Genomic DNA, 20,185 nt, shown 5'->3' with positions numbered 1-20,185 from the left:
AATGCCATGTGCTTGCTAATCTTTAATTGATAGCTCATTGCAGTCCAGTTACTATTGTTAGCCATTAACATTGCTCTGTGCATGCTATTTGTAGCTGGCTATGTTTTTAGCTTAGGTTTGCCTTTGCTATTGGTCTGTAACTATTCTTTCTAAACAGTCTGTATTGCTGTGCTTTGTTGTTACAGAACCACACACACACGCACAGAAACACAAGCCTATTTGTTTATATAAACCATCTAAACTGCAACCCTGGACTCTGCATCTCCTTTCTCCCCACACTCTCACCTGAACATTGGAATAGTGTCCTGACCCGACACCCTGAAGCGATTGCTGCCACACCTATTAACCCATATTTACACCTTCTATCATACAATTTTGGTCCTTGAGCCGGATCCAGCAACTCGTCAGTCCAAGATGTTCAGGCCAGATGAAAGAGACTCAGAAAGAGATGTGGACCGCCCACGCAGACAGAGCCACCTGCCATCATACCTTCAGGACTATGAGGTCAGTTACCCTATCAGGCATCGCAGTCCAGTGGATGAGCAGGCCAGACATGCTATCACTGCTGATGTTTTAGGATGTATTCGTAGCATGAAAGAGGACAATGACAAACTGTGTAAAGATGTGCAACGCCCACAGACATGATCGCCAGCTCTCCTGCCCTAGCTCCTTCATATGTCATGTCACGGCCCAGACAACTTGAGGATCATGGGACATCATACACACCTGCACCCATTAGTAAACTGACGGCACATAGTGGTCATCAGGACCCACGTCAGAGTGAAAATGTTTCTACAGGTGCAATTCAGTGATGAGTCTTCTTCCCACAATACCTTAACATGACCCAATTACAGAGCTTAGTGACAGTCTAAAGGGAGCAGGTCTGTCCAGTCATCAGCATGCAGTATCTTCTCCATTAGCTTCTGGTGAGTCAACCCCTTGCTACAAAGACGCCTTTCAGCAAACACCAGAAGCCAGATCGCCCCCATGCCCTCGAGGTTTGACGACAGTAGACCCACTGCCGCCGCCCGCCAACACCAAGAAGACACACACTGCTCTCCAACTGGTGCTGTTCAGCGTCAGTCCGCTATCAGCTATCATCCTCATAGTGGCGCTACATCCAGTACACCTGATGTTAGGACTCGTTCTTTGCCTAATGATGCCTATCGTTGCCCTGATGACAGCTACAGCCCTCTCTATGAGGCTACGTACCATCGGCGTGATGACAAGTTCCGCCCACTTCCTGTTGATACTTATCGTCGCTATGACAACAGCCACATTTACCCTGCTGAGTCATATCGACAACCTAGTCTGCAAGCCCAACGTAATGACCCCCCCTATTGGGAAGGTGGCAGGAATCACCCTTCAGATCGGAGAGGCTATCCTGAGGATCGCTATCGTTCTGCTAATGGCTATGACACCTATTATGGCCTTGATGATCAGTACCAACATTGGAATGAGCGCCCCAGATGATCGATATTATGACTACCTGCACCCAGCGGAGCGGCCTCAGGCTCGACCCCCTTTGGCAGACACCCACATGTGGAGACATATAGCGGACCTAAGCCGACAATCCCCGACCTCAAACACGAGGACCCACGTGAGTTTGCAAGATTGAAGCTCGCGTTGGACAACATCCTCCCACCTGATGCTTCAGAACGCTTTAAGTTCCAGATACTGACTGACCACCTGAAGTGTGAAGAAGCACTGCTAAATTGCTGATTCATACAGTAACGCCTGTTCCCATTCAGCGATACCATGAGGGCACTCACCGAAATGTACGGTCAACCTCAACTGCTGGCCTTGAAGCGAATCTCTAATTTGATGGATGGACCAAACATCAAGAGTGGTGACATTAAAGCCTTCAAGTCATTTGCCCTCCAAGTCCGTGCATTAGTGGGCATGTTGCACCAGTTGGGAGGCCAGGGCTGGACAGAGTTAAGATGTGGCTCACACGTATCTCGCCTCTTAGCTAAGTTGCCACACGACCTAAGAGCCAACTTCCAGAGATTTGTGAACCCCATCCGCATTCCAATCCCAACACTGCTTGACCTAGCTGATTGGCTTGAATATGAGGTTCGTGTACAGGTAGATGGAGGTCAGTACTGTAGCAATTCAGGTCAAGAAAAGCAAGCCCCACGCCGAGACAGGCGTACAGAGTACAAGTCCCAGAAGACCACTACTATTCTCCATGGTAGTCAGCAGGAGAGACCAGAGAAAGCTACAACTGTATCTGTATCGGAGACGACACAGGATAAGCCAAAGAAGTACTGTCCCTTCTGTGACTCGGTGCAGCACTATCTTAACCAGTGCAGCAACTTTAAACTCTTTGTCGATTGAGCAGAAGACAGAGTGGATAAAGGGGAACCAGAGGTGCTGGAGATGTGGCCGTGATCACCAAGCAGCAAAGTGTACACTCAAGGCCAAGTGCAAACAGTGCGAAAGAAAGCACCTTGAGGTTCTTCATGAGGTCAATATCAGCCAAAACGCTGCAGCGCCGGATAAACCCAAGGTTACTGGAGAAAGCACTTGCTTGGTGAGTTCTATCTCAGAGACCCTGTACCTAGATCGGCCGACATGCAGCAGCCAGGTATTACTCAAGTTGAGTCGTGTTATCCTCCAGAGCGGCGACAAGGTACTTGAGACCTATGCTATATTGGATGATGGTTCAGAACGCACCATACTTTTGCATGAAGCTGCTGATTACTTAGGCTTGCACAGGGAATCTGAAGACCTGGCGCTCCGCACTGTCCGACAAGAGGTTCGTACCATCCACGGAGCTACAGTGTCATTCTCTGTGTCTTCCGCATCACAGCCTGGCTCTTCATTCCAGATCCACAGAGCTTTCACTGCAAAGGAACTTGGCCTCGCCCGCCATACGTGCCCAGTCAAAGCTCTGCAGGAAAGGTACCGTCACCTTAAGGACCTGCCACTGCCAAGCATCAAGGAGGCACAGCCGTTGCTGCTCATCGGGTCAGATTACCCTCATCTCATCACTCCTGTGGAACCGCACGCCTCGGCCCTCCTGGTTGACCTGCAGCCGTACACACCAGACTTGGGTGGGTTCTACAAGGCCCATCAAAATTCCTGCGCCACCGGCTCACTCCTCGCAGCAGTGTCTTTTTACATCCTGTGCTCATCCAGAAGCTGAGCTCTTCAGCCATGTGGAGAAACTGTGGCAGCTGGATACCTTGCCGTGTCGGGAGTGAGCGGCTCATCACTAGGTCGAAGCAAGACACAGAGGCAGTCCGACAGCTTGAGGAGAAGACAAACAGGATTGAGGTAAACGGAGTCAGAAGGTATGCCACCCGTTACTGTGGAAGAAAAATCTCCCCCTTCTCCATGCACCAAAGGAGGCAGTGTTGACTCAGCTGCGTGGGACAGAAAGACGACTGGCCAGAGAACCGGAAAGGGCGGCGACCTACTCCAAGGAGATCCACAAGTTGCTTGAGGCTGGCTATGTCACACCCATGTCACCGACAGAGGCTAAAGGAGCAGCCACTCGTGGTTCATCCCGCACCACATGGTGCACCACAACGGAAGGACAGGATAGTCTTCAATTGCTCCTTCACATACAAGGGCCAGAACCTGAATGACCACCTCCTGCCGGGCCCCACATTGGGAGCTAGCCTTTTGGGAGTCCTCCTTCGATTCAGGGAACACCCAATCGCCATCAGCAGTGACGTTAAAGGGATGTTCCACCAGGTTCGCCTGCTGGAAGAAGACAGACCATTCCTACGCTTCCTGTGGCGCGACATGAAGGTAGATGAAGAACCGACGGTCTCGAGTGGCAAGTGCTTCCATTCGGGACCACATGCAGCCCATGTTGTGCTATCTTTGCACTCCAAGCACATGTCCAGAGACACACTGAGCCAGGAGAAGATGCCCGTCTGTCAATAGAACGCTGTTTTTATGTTGACAACTGTTTGCAGAGTCTTCCCTCCGAAGAGCAAGCTAAAAAGTTGGTCAACAGACTGCATTCCCTCCTCATGGCGGGTGGATTTGAACTTCGCAATGGGCTAGCAATGTGCCCACAGTCATTGACAACATACCTGAAGAGTCTAGGTCAGAGAGCAGCATCCTCTGGTTCAACCAGGAGATGGCTGACCCCAAGAGCGTGCTCTCGGACTTGTATGGCATTGCAAGTCTGATACACTGCATTACAAGCATCACCAGAGTGAAAGTCCAGAGCCTACCATGCGCAACATCTATCGACTGCTCGCTCAACAGTACGACCCTCTCGGTTTATCATTCCATACACCACGAGAGCCAAGGTCATCGTGCAACGTCTCTGGGACAAGAAAAGAGGATGGGGCGATCCTCACCTACCAGAAGACCTTCTCCAAGCCTGGCAGTTGTGGGAAAGTGAGCTTCCCCAGCTGGCACAGATCACTCTGCCAAGATGTTACACTGACCACAGTTGGAATTGCAGCAACAGCAGTCGCAGCATTCACATGTTCTGTGACGCCTCTGAGCGCAAGTATGGGTCTGTGGCGTACCTGCGTACCAAAGGGGACAGAGGAGAAGTCCATGTTGTCTTCTTGGCTGCAAGATCAAGAGTCGCGCCTAAGAAGCAGCTTTCAATCCCAGGCTGGAACTGTGTGGAGCCCTCACAGGAGCGCAGTTAGCTTCAGTTCTTAAGAGAGCTCACCCTTGACATACAGGAGGTGGTGTACTGGACAGACTCAACCACAGTACTTAACTGGCTTCAGTCAGATTCATGCCGATATAAAGTGTTTGTGGGAACCAGAGTTGCAGAAATACAAGAGCTGTCTGACCCTACAGCCTGGCGCTATATTGATTCAGCAACCAATCCTGCTGATGATATTACAAGAGGGAAAACACTGACTCAGCTTGCTGGAGAGAATCGCTGGAGTAAAGGGCCACCTTTCCTTCAGTTGTCGGCCAAGCATTGGCGAAGGCACCAGAGGGAGACACTACAGAAGAGGTAGAAGAGCTGAGGAAGACAACGTTCAGCGGTCTGCTCACAGGAACAACAAGTCCTACAATACCTGATGTTCAGCAGTTCAGCACATATCATTAGACATGCTCAGATGGAGAGCTTTCCTGAAGAGTTTACACTTATCAAGTCAGGAAAGACCATCCCGACAAGCAGCAGATTGCTTACCCTTGCTCCCGAATACGATGAGTCTTCTGACCTGATCCGAGTTGGAGGTAGACTCCGTAGGTGTAACAGCCTGAGCCAGGATGTTCTGCACCCCGTCCTTCTAGCCCCCACTCACCCAGTCACAAAGCTCCTAATCCAGCACTGTGATAAGCAGTTGCATCACCCTGGAGCTGAACGTGTCTTCGCTGAGCTGCGCAGGAGGTACTGGATATTGAGAGGTAGAGAAGCAGTGAGGAGGCATCAGCATAACTGTCCTGAGTGCAGGAAGTGGAGAGGCCAACCAGTGGTCCCGAGAATGGCAGATTTGCCCCCTCAAGTTTGAGGCTTTTTCGACCTGCCTTCTTTTCAACAGGGGTGGATTGCTTCGCCCCTATGCTCGTCAAAATAGGCAGACGAACTGAAAAAGATGGGGCATCCTGTACAAGTGTCTTACCACGAGGGCAGTCCACCTCGACCTGCTGGCGAATATGGACTCTAATTCCTTTCTAATGTCCCTCAGACGCTTCATTGCTCGTGGGGAAAACCCTTTGAGCTTTTATCCGATCAAGGCACCAACTTCAAAGGAGGAAGTAGAGAGCTGCATGAAGCATTCAATACCCTGGAGCCTGCCCTCAGAGATCTGCTAGCAGCAGAACAGATCCGGTTCCGCTTCAATCCACCCGGAGCTCCCCACTTTGGTAGGACGTGGGAAAGAGAGGTGCGATCGGTGAAGACAGCCCTCCGAACCACACTAGGAGCTCAAACTGTACCCGAGGAAGTGTTGATGACTGTCTTGATTGAGGTGGAGAGCATCCTCAACTCTAGGCCCCTGGGCTATGTCTCCACGGACATTGCAGACCCGGATCCTGTTACACCCAACTCCTTGTTGATGGGGCGGCCGGACTCCTCCCTGCCACAAGTCGTTTACCCAGAGACAGAACTGCTTAGTCGCAAAAGGTGGAGACATACTCAAGTCCTAGCCGATCATTTCTGGAGGCACTTCATACAGCATTTCTTGCCCACCTTGCAAGCACGACAGAAATGGAATATTGATGAAGAGGACATCACCATTGGGACGGTAGTTCTCATTGTGGATCAGCAGGCTCCAAGGGCTCTGTGGCAAGTAGGAACCGTAAAGACTGTCATACCTGGAGCAGACGGACGTGTGAGGACTGCAGTTGTCCAAGTGAAGGATCGTACCTACACTCGCCCAGTTGCACGGCTCATCAGACTGCCTGCTTTCCCCGAGATGCTGCCGAGCCATAATGGACCTTTGAAAACAAATTTGCATACCAAATTTGGGGGCGGCTGTAAAAAAGCCATGCCCTGAGTATGCATTCCCATTATGTATCAACTGTGTCTGATCACACGCTCTGCATGTGCACTCTCTGTTCCCACCCTGACAACGGCCCCTGAACGCAGCAGCGAGTGAGAAGCACGGAGGAGCAGACATCAGCTGGACTTGAGTTTACACTGCGGCAATATTTGATGGACAGTTTCTTTTCCGTGTGTGCGTCCATGGAAATGTGAGTTTAATTGTTGTGTTAAGTAACACACCGTAAGTGTTTATTAGCCGTGAATGTATTTAGGTTTCTGTTAGCTTACAACAGGATTCAGAGCTAGCCGCTAGCTTGTAATAGTCTGTTTAACTGTTCTACATTTTAATAGCTATTGTTTTCTATGCTGTGCACTGAATATTTCGGTTGTTTATTTAGTTTAAATGCTTGTTATAATTCTTATGACTGTCATTTATATAGGTTACATGAATGCCATGTGCTTGCTAATCTTTAATTGATAGCTCATTGCAGTCCAGTTACTATTGTTAGCCATTAACATTGCTCTGTGCATGCTATTTGTAGCTGGCTATGTTTTAGCTTAGGTTTGCCTTTGCTATTGGTCTGTAACTATTCTTTCTAAACAGTCTGTATTGCTGTGCTTTGTTGTTACAGAACCACACACACACGCACAGAAACACAAGCCTATTTGTTTATATAAACCATCTAAACTGCAACCCTGGACTCTGCATCTCCTTTCTCCCCACACTCTCACCTGAACATTGGAATAGTGTCCTGACCCGACACCCTGAAGCGATTGCTGCCACACCTATTAACCCATATTTACACCTTCTATCATACAGGCGCCGTGGTCATCTTCCTGGACCGGGAGGAGAAGGTGAACCAAGTTATCGAGGCGGCATCACCGTGTGTGAAACGTTTGTTCAGGTGCTGCCGCTCACTCAACCGCCACCAAGGTAGTCCTGTCCAACGTCCCACCGTTCATCTCTGATGGCTTCCTCAGCAGAGAGTTGTCCAGACACGGGAAGATAGTCTCCCCGTTAAAAAGATCTTGTCTGGATGTAAATCTCCGTTGTTGAAGCACGTGGTGTCTCACCGTAGACAGCTGTATATGATACTGAACCATCGGGACGAGGAGTTAAACCTCCGGTTCCATGTTAAAGTAGATGATTATGAATACGTGATTTTTGCAACGTCATCAGAGATGAAATGTTTTGGTTGTGGAGAGGTGGGCCACACGGTGAGGGCCTGCCCGAGACGAGGTGATCCGAATCCTCCCGGTCCGGGAGGGAGGGCTGGTGCCGGGCGGGCCGGCCCCTCTTCCCCGGGGTACCGGGGGCTGCTGCCTCGGGGCGGCTGCCGCGGCCGAGGCGGCCGATGCCCGCCCCGCGTGCTGCACTGCGGTGTGGTGATGACGACGTGCCCGATCAGACGCGCGGGTGAGTAATGTAAATACACTTGGTGTTTGTATGAATGGAGTGGGTGATGGAAGTGTGTGTGTGACTGGGGAATGTGCTGTGGGTGAAGAAAAAGAAAAAGGAAAAAAATCGGGTGAGGGTGTGTGTAGGGAACAGACAGGTGTGTGTAGGGAACAGACAGGTGTGCTGGATGAATCAGCTGAGGCTGAGCTGACTGTCCCTGCAGTAGCAGCAGCTGACCCAGAGAGGAGGGATGAGGTTGTTTTGGGTGAAAATGATAAAGTTCTAAAATTGTCTGCAAGGAAAAGAAAAAAAAAGGACATTAGGAATAAGGGTTCTCACGCCAAAAAAATGGCAGTGAGAGAGGAGGAGGAAGGAGAGGAGGAAGAGGAGGAAGAAGAGGTGGAGGAGGAAGAGAGAGAGGAGTTAGAAATGGAAGAAGATGAGGAGGAAGAGGAATGTAGTGTAATCAGTCAGCCTCTGACTGACTCCCAGGTCTCTGTTGGGTCGGTGCAGGGAGACCTGTACCAGGTAGACATAATCAGACAGTTCCTCCAGAAAACTCAAAATAGTAAAAACATAAACCTTGAAGACTATTTTGAGAACAAAAATGTTTTATTGATCTCAATACGAGATCAAATGCACCTTAGAGGTGAGAGAGGCTTCACTCTACCAGAGTTTTATAGGTTGAAGAAACTGTTTCAGAGGATCAAACTAGAGCTTTTAAATGATGGAGACAGTGAGGAAGAATAGGTCCGTCCGTTTGCTATTGGTCTTAACTTTTGTGTCATTTTTTTTGTGTGTGTCTCTCCTCACATCTGACATGATGAGTAATTTTAAAATCTCTACTCTTAATATTAACGGTGGAAGAGATGTGAAGAAGAGGGCTTGCCTTTTTGAGTTTTTAAAACTTAAAGGAGTAAATATTGCAATGTTGCAAGAAACGCACAGCGACACTTTAAATGAGACAGACTGGGAATGGGATGGGGGGGTGGTTTTAAGTCATCTTAGCAGCATCAGCGGAGGAGTAGCAATCCTATTTGCAAGAAACTTTTTACCAAAGTCCCACACTGTCGATGAAAGAATAAAGGGCCGACTCTTAGTAGTCAGAGCCCAGTATGAAGTTTTTAATCTGGTTTTTATAAACGATACGCCCAAACTCAGGACCTGATAGAGTTCTTTTTTTAAATGAACTCAGTACGGTTTTAAGTGAGTGTGAACCAGAGGAGTTTTTATTTTTGGGAGGGGATTTTAACTGTACACATGATGATGTTTTAGATCGGAACCATAATGAACCACATGCTGCCTCTAAACAAGCTATGCAGCGGCTGATGGAGACACACAGTCTCTCAGACGTCTGGAGAGACCACCATGCACAGCAGAGGCAGTACACATGGGTCCACAGCAGGGACAACAGGTTGACTATGGCTGGATTAGACAGGTTTTATTGTTTTAAGCACCATTTTAATGTTTTTAAAGGGTGTAGAATATTGCCTGTCGGTTTTTCTGATCATGCATATGTGTATTGTGATGTTTACATTGCCAATATTAAACCCAGATCTGCGTATTGGCATTTTAACACGGCTTTGCTTTTAGATGCACATTTTAGGGATGTTTTTATTTTTTTTGGAAAGGTTTTAGAGATAGAAGGAGAGATTTTAGTTCCCTGAGGCAGTGGTGGGACATTGGGAAGGTTGAAATCAGGCAGCTTTGTCAGCAGTACACTCTCAATGTTTCTCGAGACATTACCAAGTCTATGAACGATCTGGAGATATCTATAGTGGACATGCAGAGTTCTGCAGAGTCCACAGGAAATCAAGGCTGTATTGAAGACCTCAAGTCTAAAAAAGCCATCTTGGCAGACCTGCTGTGCATGAGAGCACAGGGGGCACTGATCCGGTCCAGGTTCCAGACTACTGTTTTAATGGACTCTCCAACTAAGTTCTTTTTTAGTTTGGAGAAGAAGAATGGCCAGAGCCGGATGATCCATGCTCTGAGATCAGCAGGAGGACAGCCGTTAACGACAGCATCACAGATCCGACAGAGAGCTGTGGAGTTCTACGCAGACCTCTACAGCACAGAGTACACAGAGGATGACGAGGCTTTTAACAGGTTCTGCAGAGACCTGCCCACGGTGTCTGGGGACGACAATGTGGAGCTGGAGGGGCCCCTGACGGAGGAGGAGGTGTCTAGAGCTTTACAAAGCATGCAGGGGGAAAGGCCCCTGGGATTGATGGTCTCCTCCTGAGTTTTACAAAACTTTTTGGGACGTAATAAAAACAGACATTTTAGATGTTTTATAGAAAGTTTTAATAGTTGTTCCTTCCGCAGAGTTGCAGGAGGGCAGTGCTGACCCTCCTCCCGAAGAAAGGGGACCTACAGGATATTAAAAACTGGAGGCCGGTCTCTCTGTTGTGTGCAGACTACAAGATGCTGTCTAAAGTCCTGGCATCCAGGCTGAAACTGGTATTGGACCGGGTCATTCATAGGACACAAACATACTGTGTGCCCGGCAGGTCCATTGTTGACAATGTGTCACTAATTCGGGATATTTTGACAGTCTCTGGTTCATTGGGCGTAGACACTGGTCTGGTTTCTTTGGACCAGGAAAAGGCGTTTGACCGGGTTGAGCACCGTTACCTGTGGAAAGTTCTGGAGAGGTTCGGCCTCAGCCCTGGTTTCATCGCCAAGATAAAGGTAATGTACGAGAACATTGAGAGTGTGCTGAAGATTAATGGAGGTTTGTGTAAACCCTTCAAGGTAACAAGGGGGATAAGACAAGGCTGCTCAATGTCTGGGATGTTGTACGCCTTATCCATTGAACCCATGCTGCATAATGTCCGCTGTGGCATCACTGGCCTGTTTTTACCTGGTTTTACTACACCTTTTACTGTATCAGCCTACGCAGACGACATCATAGTTTTTATTAAAAATCAAAAAGATGTGGATATTTTAGGACGTATTGTTCAGACGTTTCAGCAACTTTCTGCTGCTAAAGTAAACTGGGCCAAAAGTGAAGCCCTGGCAGTAGCGAGCTGGGCTGGAGGCCTCCCTCTGCTTCCTGGGGGGTTGACCTGGAAGAGGGGGGTTAAAGTACCTGGGGGTTTATCTGGGGACCAGAGAACTATGGATAAAAATTGGGAAGGAGTCATTGAAAAGGTGGAGGGGACGTTGGGAAAATGGAGGTGGCTGCTTCCCCACATGTCGTACAGAGGAAGGGTGCTCATCATAAACAACTTGGTGGCATCCAGCCTCTGGCACAAGTTGAAATGTATGGAGCCCCCAGCTGGTCTTTTAAAAACAATACAGTCGATTATTTTAAATTTTTTTTGGGATATGATGCACTGGATCCCAAAGTGTGTTTTATATCTGCCGAAGGAGGAGGGAGGGCAGGGTTTGGTGGACTTGGAGAGCCGGACTGCTGCTCTTAGACTACAGTTTGTACAGAGGTTTTTATATGATAACGATGATGTCGCCTGGAGGCCCGTAGCCAGCACCATTTTAAGGGGGGTTGCAGGTCTGGGTTTTGATGTTTCTTTGTTTTTAGTAGACTGCGGTTTTATCTCTTTGTGTGACTTGCCTTCGTTTTACCAAGGACTTTTTAAAGTATGGACACGTTTTAAATGGACCAGACTGGAACCTGCAGCATCTCTGTTCTGGCTCCTGGAGGAGCCTCTGGTGTGGGGGCCCGGCTGGATCTCAAGGATGGCAGCAGACCTGGACTCACGGAGAGGCTGATGAGGGCTGGAGTGACCAAGTTGAAGGGAATCGTGGAGGCTGCAGGTCCTGGTTTCCTGAACACAGAGGCGGTGGCTTCTCTGCTGGGCCTGAGGTCGGCCCGCCACACCAGAACCATCCTGAACGAGTGGATTACCAGACTGGACAGTGGAGAAACAGAGATGCTGCGGGACTATTTTAATGGGACAGAAATCCCCGTTCCTGGAGACCCTTTTCCAGATCTTGGTTTTTTTTATTAATAACACTGACTCACCAGCACAACATACACCACGTGGTGCTGATCTCCATATGCAGACTGGGAAAGGTCTGTATAGGAACTGTGTTCTGGCCACCCACAATAAGACGCTGAGTGAGAGGAAGGACATGGTGTGGAAGGACAGACTAACGAAAGACAGGACACCAGTGTGGAGAGTCTTGTACAAGCCTCCCCTGAACAAGAGGTCAGGAGACCTGCAGTGGAGGATCCTCCACGGGGCTCTGGCCGTGAATGTGTTCCTGTCTAAGATTAATCCCACCGTGTCCTCCACGTGTCCTTTCTGTCTCCACCCTGAGACCATCACCCACTGCTATCTGGACTGTTACAGGCTGAAACCTCTTTTTAACATTTTAAAAACTGTGTTTTTAGATTGTGGAGAGGTTTTTAGTGAGACTGCTTTTATTTTTGGTGCTGGCTACAGAAAGAAAAATCTCTCTCTCTCTCTCTCGCACACGCACACGCACACACACACACACACACACACACACACACACACACACACACACACACACACACACACACACACACACACACACACACACACACACACACACACACACACACACACACACACACACACACCACACACACACACACACGGCCATGGCAGTTTACCACGACGGTTTACGGTGCTGTGTGCCCAGCCCACAGTCACCTATTCTGGGTAACTAGAGGACCAACTAGCGCTGACCTGACAGAGCACCACAACAGGCAGCTCGTGGTACTGCGGGTTGACACAATAGCTGAGGCGTTGCTAAGTGAGCTAGCGGGCAAACGACTGCTCTAATTCACGTTAAACTGAACATTTCCGTTGAAGGTGAAGTGAGACGGTGAATGGGAATTTTTCTGGAAGAGAAACGAGTATCTCTCTCTCTCCCCCGCCTGTGCCTGCTGCACTTTACTGTATGTTTAATGTAGCCTTTGTAACCTGTAAAACTTTAATAAAGACCTTCAAAAAAAAGGAGGAGCACACACACACATACATACATATTAGGAATAGTATTCATAGACTATATACACACGGTATTATACATATGTGTGTCTGTGTGTGTGTGTGTGTGTGTCAAGGTTGTGCTGATCAACCTTTAAACATCTGCAGTATCTCATTAAGAAATAGTTTGGATCATAGACTGTAAATATTACTATTATATTCATACATACAGTCTATGGTTTGGATGTTATTAAACGTAACACAAACACATCACAGTAACTTTATGCTTTTATTGTGAAAAGAGACAGAAATCAAAACTAAACATGACACATTTTTACACTTTCATGATCACAGCTTCCATATTTAAAGGACAGGAAGTGGAAGAAGTTTACAATGTTCACCAGGAATCTGTTCAATCATTCTGAATTATTTTATACAAAGTTCATTCATTAGTTCATAACAATAACCTGAAGTATTTCTGTAAGTGTGATCCTGTACAGACTCAACTGATCAGCAGTGAGAAACCGGAGGAGACTCTCCGTCCTACAGAGGACACAGAGACACTGAGGAACCAGAACCAACCCAGAACCCAAACCCAGGATAGAGAGGCTGAGTGAATGTGGTGTTGAAGGTGTGGAGGTGGATCAGTGAGTCAGAGGAGACTGAGTAGAAGGACAGAGAGCCAGCAGGACAGTCCACATACACTGCTACTCTACCAGAGACAGAGGAGGAGGAGATGTCTGCTACTCTACCAGAGACAGAGGAGGAGGAGATGTCTGCTACTCTACCAGAGACAGAGGAGGAGGAGATGGATGTTCTGCTGTTATTGTGACAGACAGAGTAACCATAATCAGAGCAGAACAGACTCCAGGACTGATCATTACATCCAAACAAACAGTCTCTACTGTTTCCTTTCCTCCTGATTCCTCTGTAACTCACTGATATATAAACATCTCCTCTCCTCTGGACCTCCCAGTAACAACGACCAGTCAGACCATCTCTACACAGCAGCTGATACCAGTAGTCAAACCTCTCTGGATGATCAGGATATGGCTGATCCTCCTCCACTAATGTCACCTTCCTGTTGTTGTCAGACAGTTTGAGTTTTCTGTTCACTGTGTTTGTGTCCAGTGTGAGTTCACAGGAATCTGACGGAGAGAAGGAGACACAAAACAACTGCAGTTATTAACCAATCAGCACTTTGATGATGACATCATCAAAGTGCATGAATGCACTTTGATGATGTCATCCATGAATGAAATGTAAAACAGACTTACACTTCCTCAGACCTGGTGTCAACCATCTGACTCCAGCAGGCTCCACCCTGAAAGGAGGAGGGGGCAGTTTATCTACAGCAGTGGAGGGCCGTGTATTTTACACCTGGGCCTTCAGTACTGTTGCATCAAAAGACCGTAAACAACATAAGCATTCACCCTTTCAACTTCTTTCAAGATAAAACACCAGCAGGGGGCGAGAAAGTGCATGCATTGTGGAACCCATCATTGGCTTGTGTTTCCCTGGGGAACATTTAAACTGGTGCACCTTTGTGTGAACCGGTGGTGTGAAATGTTTGGTGAAAAAGTATTTCACCGAAATGCCTTCATGAAAGAGGCAACTCTGAAAAGTGGGGATTTAAAATATCAGTGGATAAATCTAAATATGTAATATTTGGCAACAAGAAAAGTGAATGTAATGGTTTGTTTATGTATAGACAAGCAATAGAAAGGGTTAAATATTTCAAATTCCTGGGTGTACACTTTGATGAGAGACTAACATGGGGAATACAGATCAATAATGTTATCAATAATTTTCCTTCCGCAAAAAACTCTACATCTACTCCTAAACTATCTACACTACTCCTAAACTATCTACAGTACTCCTAAACTACTCTCAAAATCTACTCAAACTCTTCCAAAAACTAGCAATAATATCTCTTTCGCTTTCTAATAGGTCTCTCTTTGTCTACTCCGTCAATCTCCCGCCTTTCAATTTCGCTTCTTTGCTCAGTTAGCTCCTCCTCCCCTCCCTAAAATGTGCAGCCTGAAGAGCAGAATCAGCACATTCAGACATTTTTCTCCGTTTTCGTTTATGACAAAAACCGACGAAGTTATTAGAATAAATGCAACGCCTGCCGCATCTCATCTTGCGTTCTTTTATGACCGCGTCAAAATTTTCAATATTTTTTTATATAAAGTTTAAATGATCATATCTCCATTTTTACTTGGTCTATCAACATGATGAAACTAGAATGGAGTTTCAAGCCTGCACTTTCGACAGAAGTGGACGGCAGCGCTCAATGTGACTTTGTTTTTATGCTTCAACGTCTTAAACTGGTCATGTGACTTGATCACGCCGGCGTGATCGGCGAGCCGGAAGAGTTAAAGTAATAAATGTTTTTGCCTTTAAAAGGTTATCAACCTAACTTACTACTACTACTAGTGCTAGCTACAATCTTCTACTACTGCTACTACAATCTTCTACTGCTATTAATAACTCCTCTGCTGCTTGTACCTACAAATTAAAATCCATCTAAAACAAACTAAACTGGAATTAAATAAAAGAAAAGTCAGAAGAAATCTGAGTTGTCCCTTGCGTCCTTCAGTCCTTGAAGAGGACTTTTTCAAGTTTGGGCAAAGAGCTGAAGAGTGAACCATACATAACTTGACAAGTACTATCCTACAGCAATTAAATCACCTTTGAATAACCTCACCATGACACTAGGACATTACCATGTGGAATAACGTGATTTAACACCTAGAGACACCTAATACACTACTGCAGAGACATGAACACACGCTGACTGAAGCATCACTTTCACACAGTATGACAGGATGCTGCATCACATATAGTCAAAATTAATGGAATTATCAAAGAAACCAAAACAAACCCACAACAACTGGGGCCTGTTGCACAAAACCAGGATAAGGGATTAAGCCGGGATATTCAAGTTATCCTGGATGAATTTAGCTTTGAATTGGTGGCACAAAAGCAGGTTGAATTAAACCCAGCCAAGTAACCATGGAGATGTATTCTTTGCAGCTAGCCTGCTCCAGAGCAGGCTAACAGCCAGGCTAAGATTAATCCCTTCTCATGTGTTAAATCAGCTGCTGCTTTGATCCAAAAGAAACGTGTTTCTTATTTTATTGTCTTCTAAATGTGTTCTGCTTTATTTTTATATTTTATATTTTTATTTTATTTTTATTAACATGCATTACTTGTCACTATTGCTATCACAAGTTTGATTTAAATCCTACTATTGCAGTTCTTTACATGGTAAAAAAAATGGTTGCACTGCACCGGAGATAAAGTGGGACAATGCGCTGCTCTCCCCGTGAATTAGCCCCGTGCAACGTGGAGAGGCGGGGGAGGCAGGGGGATCCTCCCACACCGTGCATCGGACTAAAGGAGACTTTTAGCGTCAATAACTACAACAATGGCACCTGACCAAACGTCCATATTTTACCAGATGGGAGCGGGAATGTGTTGGAATGCCACAAAGCTTCTTAATCTTTTTACTTTGGTGCTGTCACTTGTCATCTTCGAGCTTGGGAGTGAGAAAAAAACATGAATAATAATAGGCTAAATTGTTTTAGCCTATTAGTAGTAGTAGTAGTATTAGTAGTTTTTGTACAGTCATGTTTGTTCTGTATGAACATTGGGCCTCATTCACCAACCGTTCATACAAAGAAATGTGTTCTTAAACCCTTCTTATGCACTTTTTATGAAGATTCTGGCATTCACTAATCTTTTCTTAACTTGGATTTGTTCTTAGCTAAGAACAAAATCTACGAACACTGAAAAGCACTCTTACGCACATTTGAGTGATGACAATTTGCTCCAAATAATTGGTTACTGCATTTTATTCAATTCTACAGTCGTTTACAATGATAGTATTGTACTGTAATGTATTTCTGATCATTTGTTGAAAAGAAAATCATAATATGCAAAAAAACACTAACACTGTAATTTACATCAGCAATTAAACTGATTAAATCCTGCATTATTTGGTGATTCATCGCACTATATATAGAGCCAAAATGCAGTGGTAGAATTTAATGAAGTACACATTTTTCGTTACTATACTTAAGTAACCTACATTTTTCACGTATCTGTACTTTACTTTGTTACATTTTGCAGCAATTATCTATACTTTCTACTCCACTGCATTTCTACAACGTTCCGTTACATTTTCTGATCAGTTTGTCCCCTGCCAAAACGCCAAAACGTCTTCCTGACCATCACACGTTTGTCTCACCAGTGAAGTTTGGTTGCCATAGATACTGTATATATGGGGGTGAAGTTTGGTTGCCATAGATACTGTATATATGGGGGTGAAGTTTGGTTGCCATAGATACTGTATATATGAGGCATCGCTGATCCAAGCCGGCTCCGGTGCTCCAGAGCCCGGGCACAGTGCTGCTGACCCTCGGTAATACAGCCTCCGGTAAAAGTGAAAATGAAAATGTTTGTTTATTATTATTCCCGTTTTGAAATCATTTTCCATCTATTTCTCTCCACTTACTCCTCCGACAGGCTGTGTAAGACTCGTTCATATCTTATTTATTTGAATTGTCTTCTTCACATCTCCCCATGTCTGCTGTTTCACACACTTTATTTGCTTACTTACATGGTTAGAGAAAGTCTTTAAATACATCCCTGAATAAAACCAACCGCATTACGATTCTAACAACATAGGCCCTATTGTTTATGGTCCTTGTTCCTTGTTTATGGTAGTGGACATCTTCTACTTTTACTAAAGTAAATATGTCTCTGGTTATTTGTACTTTTACTTAAGTACTGAGATTCAGTACTTCCTCCACCACTGCAATGTACAAGTTATCTGCGGCTCCGACAACTATCTCAGCGCTTCCCGGGAGGTGCACAGGAAGTGTCTTGTCCTTATATGGGAATTTTTGGGGCGTTTTCTTATGCTAATTAGGAACAACTGGCACGCGCTTTCAGTTAGGAAGACGTGGGATTCATCAATCCTAAGAACACAGGTGGGAACAATTCTGCTGTTTAAGAACACGTCATGAATCCGGCGTAGACTTTTCTTAGAAACTTTCTTAAGAACATATTTAAGAGAAAACTTAGGAAGATATTGGTGAATGAGGCCCATTATTTGTAGAAAGATATTTAGAATTAATCATAGCTTATAGAGATTTGTGCATATGGTTGTAAAATATATTCTTCCATTTTGATTAAGGGTTGGAAATTAATTTCCTGAGGAACATTAATCCCTCTGCTCACTTTTAAGGCAAAGTAGGCTAAATAATAAATTTTATTTATATAGTGCTTTACAGGCTACTCAAAGACACTTTACAGTAAAACCAGCACATTTAGCACATAAAAACAGATACAGCAATAAAACCAACACTTAAAACAAGCATATTAAAAACAATTAAAACAGAGTGTACAACTTTGTAAAATTGTGGAGTGACTAGTAAGTAAATCTTTTTAAATCCTTACGCATTCAGTCGGTCCGCTATTGTCTGTCGGGCTTTTTCTCTGTCTGATAACAACAGCCGTAATTCCCCTTTTGCATATTATATGCTTCACCTCCTCGTAATTTTCCATTAGAAGCTGCTGCTCAGCGGGTGAAACCTATGCTGCACGGGTCTTCTCCATTTCTGCATCAGTAAATCTGTGATCGATACCGTGGTCTATTTAAGAAAGCCGTGAACGTGCACTTATCCAAGCTATGTACACCTGGCTTGACATAGCTTCACCTTTTTATCCTGGCTCGGCAAACGTGCAACCAATTAAGCCGCGATGAGTGGATCACACTAAGTTAAGCTGCGCTTTTTCAGTTATCCTGGATTTCTTAATTCTACTTTTGTGCAACAGGTCCCTGGTCATATTTACTCATACGGTGACCACAAAGCAATCAAAAACACAAATTACACAATCCGCAATCAACAGGCCTCCCCACAAATTCCAGGCAAGCAGCGGGGGCTTAACACACAAAGGCACATCGGCCACTGACACTGCTCAAATCTTTAACGCCTAAAGCAAGCAGTAATAGCTATAAAATAATTTCACTGAAAAAGCCATTAAACTTACCAAAAGCTGCTCATTATGTGAAGAAAAAGTACATCCACCTTTCTTTCATTAACTTTACATCTAAAAATTTAAACAAACTTGCGTATGCAATATATGAAATTAAATTGATAAATATATATTTATTTATTTTAGAAATGAATATATAGGCCTTTAATTATAAAAATATAATCATCTCTTGGCCAGCAGAGAAAGCCTTGCTGGCCCTGACGGCCCACCTCTGATCTACAGTTTGAATCATAACAATGAATATTCTGATTAATAGTGGATGGCTTGTGGGTGAAATAACGTATAAATAAGGAGGAAAATATAATTGAACATAGCAGAGAGCAGAAGAGACTATGTGCGCATTTACACATTGTTATTAGATGAGTGTCTCATAGAAAAAAAGGTACACATAGTGCGAACAGGATTACACTGCCACACTATCATTTACAGAGCCCCAACAATTCCCCCAAGAGCAAGCATTTGGTGCAACAGTGGACCATTCTCTGTAGAGAAACATCAACATTACATCACTCTCACACGCACATATATTGGAACTAGGACAGAGCGTTTTGAGGGACTTTTTGAATTTAAAGTCGGTACTCTCTCAGCACAAGAGGAACTTTGTACAATAATTGGACCACACGTCAGTGTACGTCTCTGATCAATCACATGAGCCATGCAGCACCAGCAACTGACATTGTAAACCTCTAGCTAGCCTCTAGCTGGACCTTTCTGTTGAGTTGAAACTGACTTGATCCCGGGAAAGAGGGAAAAACAGGATGTTTCTTAAAACCACGGACAGTGCCTTTAACATACAGAGATGTGTCCAAATTACATAAATTATTAACAAAAGGGAGTTATCATTTTAGTTATTTTAGAGATGTTCTCCTTTAAAACTTCCTACACAAATATCTCCTTTTTGTTCATCAGTGTTTGTACCTGAGAGTGTCCAGTCTCCAGAGAGGATCCTCCAGTCCCGCTGACAGTAGCTTCACTCCTGAGTCTCCTGGATGATTGTAGCTCAGGTCCAGCTCTCTCAGATGGGAGGGGTTGGAGCTCAGAGCTGAGACCAGTGAAGAACAGCCTTCCTCTGTGATCAGACAGCCTGACAGACTGCAAACACACAGAACAACACACAGGAACCCTCTGTCAACACGGGGAGCTTGCTGTCCAGATATATTTTGGTCCAGATTAAGAATAAATATTTAAAATAATCTGTGCTGCTGTGGTTTTTAATTATTTAACAACAAAAGTAAACAATGAAAAATCCTCATGGAAAGTAATTCTGAGTCTAGAAATTAATAATTACATAATTAAAAACTACTGCCCAAGTTTATCATATAAACAGACACAAAGCTACATCAACTAAAGTTATTAGTTGTTTTGTCAACT

General features: G+C 45.2%; 1 long non-coding RNA gene across 1 annotated transcript in view; it reads left to right on the top strand.

Moving 5' to 3' along the window:
• LOC114551591 (uncharacterized) overlaps positions 1-19,856 on the top strand; it is a 24,947-nt gene extending 5,091 nt beyond the window's left edge. The window contains exon 3 of the long non-coding RNA XR_003691938.1: positions 19,724-19,856. This is a non-coding gene — a long non-coding RNA (uncharacterized LOC114551591). The remainder of the gene's footprint in view (positions 1-19,723) is intronic.
• Positions 19,857-20,185: the final 329 nt, after the last annotated feature.

This window comes from Perca flavescens, unplaced genomic scaffold (genome assembly GCF_004354835.1).
Source record: "Perca flavescens isolate YP-PL-M2 unplaced genomic scaffold, PFLA_1.0 EPR50_1.1_unplaced_scaf_2, whole genome shotgun sequence".
In the NCBI taxonomy this organism is placed as follows: Eukaryota; Metazoa; Chordata; class Actinopteri; order Perciformes; family Percidae; genus Perca; species Perca flavescens.
The sequence above is the reverse complement of the archived record's forward strand: the minus strand, read 5'-3'. Positions and strand labels throughout refer to the sequence as shown.